This window comes from Chinchilla lanigera, unplaced genomic scaffold (genome assembly GCF_000276665.1).
Source record: "Chinchilla lanigera isolate Chin_1 unplaced genomic scaffold, ChiLan1.0 scaffold00078, whole genome shotgun sequence".
Classification (NCBI taxonomy): domain Eukaryota; kingdom Metazoa; phylum Chordata; class Mammalia; order Rodentia; family Chinchillidae; genus Chinchilla; species Chinchilla lanigera.
In genome coordinates this window covers 9,881,036-9,884,463 of record NW_004955479.1, presented here as the reverse complement: position 1 = coordinate 9,884,463, position 3,428 = coordinate 9,881,036, and positions in this window count along the sequence as shown.

Below are 3,428 nucleotides of genomic sequence, written 5' to 3'. Positions count from 1 at the left end.
CCTGCTGCTGCTGGGGCCTTTTAAAAAAAACCTCAATGATTATGGTGGATCCAACAGAGCAGATACTGCTCAGGGTCTTTCTGGCTCTGTTAGGCCATGAGCCTCTTCAGAGTTTCCCAGTAGGGCAGGAAAACAGAAGTTGTTCTATGATTTTTCTTGCTCCAAAACTATGGGGCTTGGGAAGTCAAAAAATTGTGCAGCCAAGCAGATGACAAGAAACTGCAAGGCCTTTAGTGCAGAACTGGGAAGGCAGGGAGACTCCTGGACTTGGCCAGCTCTGGGGAGGCGGGGACAGAGCTTGGGGGACCTCAGGACTGCAGGCGCTGCTGGCCGCACGTGACAGAATTCACCTCTGGAGCAGAGGCGCTCCTGTAGGTTAGCCAAGCAGAGCGAGTGCAGGCTGCCTGTAAGCTCTTCCTTCTTACCTGACTGGGACCTCAGCGTTAGTTACTGAGTAACTGGTAGAGGCAATTGATGTGACCCTAAGCCCTTTCATAGAATCAGCAATTTGAAAGCTGTAGCCAGACAGTGAGTCCAAGGTCAAAAGTTGGGAGAAACCAGATCCTGGATTAAATTTCACAGCTGCAGGGCAAAGAGAAACCAGTCACATGTATGCCATGCAGGAGGCCAGTGAATGGAGCGGAAGGAAAGAAATGAATTTGTGCAGGATTTAAATCTGCCTCAGATTGTCTTGATGTGATGAGGGCCAACAACCCATGACCCAAGTGGGCAGGACTTGGTGAATTTTGTGCCTTTAGAGTGTCTATAAGCATTTTCCTGTGGAGGAGACAATGACTTGACATTGTCATTCCCTAACTTCTCTCTCTCTCTCTCTCGCTCGCTCGCTTTTTTTTTAGGCAGCGTCTCACTATGTAGCTCAGGCTGGCCTTGAACTCACTGTGTAGTCCAGGCTGATCTCAAACTCATGGCGATCCTCCTGCCTCAGCCTCCTGAGTGCTGGTATCACAGGCGTGTGCCACTACGCCCGGCCCTAGCTTCTCTTCTACTTCTAACACAGCCAAAGGTATGTGGTTGATTATGTAGCTCCTTTGCAAACCCATCCAAGGGGCTTTCCTCCCTCTCCCTGTTCCTCTGTGCAGAGTCCATGGGTCCCTTGCTCAGAACTTAAGCACACCTCTCTTTTGCATTCACCTTGCCCTACTGAAAGTATTTATTTACATAACTCTTTCCCCCAACTAGACTGACTTATTGAGGTAGCACAGTTTCTTACTCAGTTTTATTGTTTTGTGTTGTACATGCTTGCCTCCATATAAGAAGAATAAATCAGGGCGGGGGATATAGCTCAGTGGCATAAGCGCCTGCCTGGCAAGCGCAAGGTCCCAAGTTCAATTCCCAGTACCAAAAAAGAAAACAAACAAACATGAAGAGTAAATCAAGGCTGGGGATATAGTTCAGCGCACAGTGCCTACCTGGCAAGGGCATGGTCCTGAGTTCAATTCCTAGTACCAAAAAAGAAAGAAAGAAGAATAAGTCACTAGCAAATGATGGACTCCATTAATCCCAGACCAAAGGCAGGTATTGTAATTCGATCCTCCTGCCCTCTTGCAGTCTCACCCTCAGCAGTACTGTTCCATTCACAGGAAGCTCCAATCCATCTTTCCACCGGAAGTTCCAACCAAGATCATGCCCCCGGTGTCTACATCTTTGTGGTTGCCTTATTGCCGTCCCTTCACTCTGGAATTCTCTTCCTCCTTTCTTTGCTTTGGGACATGCTTCTTTGCCCTGACCTCTCTACCCACTGCCTGGGGAGCTCCTGCAAGGCAGGACCATTGCCCCATGATCTGATCCAGTGCCTCGAGCTGGGCCTAAGCTCAGTCAAGGTTTGCTTGGGGAAGGAACGCAGTAATTTATTTGGCTTTGACTCAAGACCTTCTGGCCTCCATCAAGCAGCTCCTCATTATGTCTTGGTCAACCGCCCCCTGTCTGGGTGGGTTTGCTCAGGAGAGATGAGACCCGTAATGGCAGGTGTAGTTTGAAAATTATTGGCTTAATCAAGAGTGGCAAGCTACTTTCCGTTTCACTGTGGACATTTAGTTAATAGCATGAAGCCATCTTGGACTTTTAAAGAAGGAAATACTTGGCTCCCCTTTATTCCATGAAAGCCAAGGGGTGCCGGGAAGAGGGCAATGAGTGGAGACATCGCCACCCTACTCTCGCCTTGTGTCGTGCCCAGCCCTGGAACAATGCCAGGCTTCCACAGAGTTGTAAATTGGGGAGGTTTGATTTATTCTGTCCTACTTACTTATATGCCTCTTAGCCCTCTTTGTTTCCTTCTCTGTCCCAGTTTCTGGATTAAATGTTTCTGCTTCCTGTCGCTCCAGGATGCAGGAAGGGGAATCTGATCAATCAGCAACCAAGAGTAGAAAACTAAATGCTTGCAGAAGCCAAAGGAAACAAGCCGCATTGGCTGGGTAGGGACAAAGACACCATTCCCTGGTTCAAAGGGACAGCTGCTTCCTTGCTAGGCTGATGGTTCTTCACAGGGACTGCAGCCCAGGTCCACCTGATTTTTTTTGTGCTGGGAATTGAACTCAGGGCCTTGTTCTTGCCAGGAAGGTACTATGCCTGCTGAGCTACATCCCCAGCCCAAGGGCCACCGCCTGATCTTGTCTTTTACATAATTACCTTTGTTATGAGTCTTGGCATTGTCAGGAAAAATTGCCCAAGAGGGAAAAGATGTTATTAGGTGTCCTTTCAGTGGATTGTAGAGAATACTCATGAACTTTTCTACAGGAGTTGCACTGTTGCTGTTTTGTTTTGTTTGTTTGTTTGTTTGTTTTTTTGAGGCAAGGTCTAACTGTGTACTCTAGCCTGGCCTTGAATTTGTTGTGTAGCCCAGGCTGGCTTCAAACTCATGATGCTCCTGCCTCAGCCTTCAGAATGCTGAGATTACAAGTGTTGGCCACCATGTGTGGTTAGAGATAGGGATATTATCCTGGATTTTCCAGGTAATCCAGATATGACCACGAGGGTCTTCTAAATGGATGAAGGGGGAGAATTGAGTCAGAGGAGATATGACAATGAAAGAAGAGAACCTAGGAAGATGTAGAGTAAAAAAGACTCAATGCATACTTGCTTGCTTGAATGGGCCCTTGAGCCAAGGACTGTGGGTGGACTCTTTCACTTTCTATGTGCAAATAGCATGGAAATGAATTCTCACCTACTCCCTCTAGAAGAAACGCAGCCCTGCTGATACAATGTTTTTAGCTAAGAAAAACCTATCCTATTTTTTTAGTAGCTTTTAGTTTGTTTTGGACAGGATCTACACAATTCAGGCTGGCCTTGAACTCACTAGACCAGCCCAGGCTGGTCTAGAACTCATGGTGATCCTCCTGCCTCAATCTAGTAAACCTAGTTTGTGGTAATGTGTTACAGTAACAATAGGAAACTAATACCAGATTCCTTTA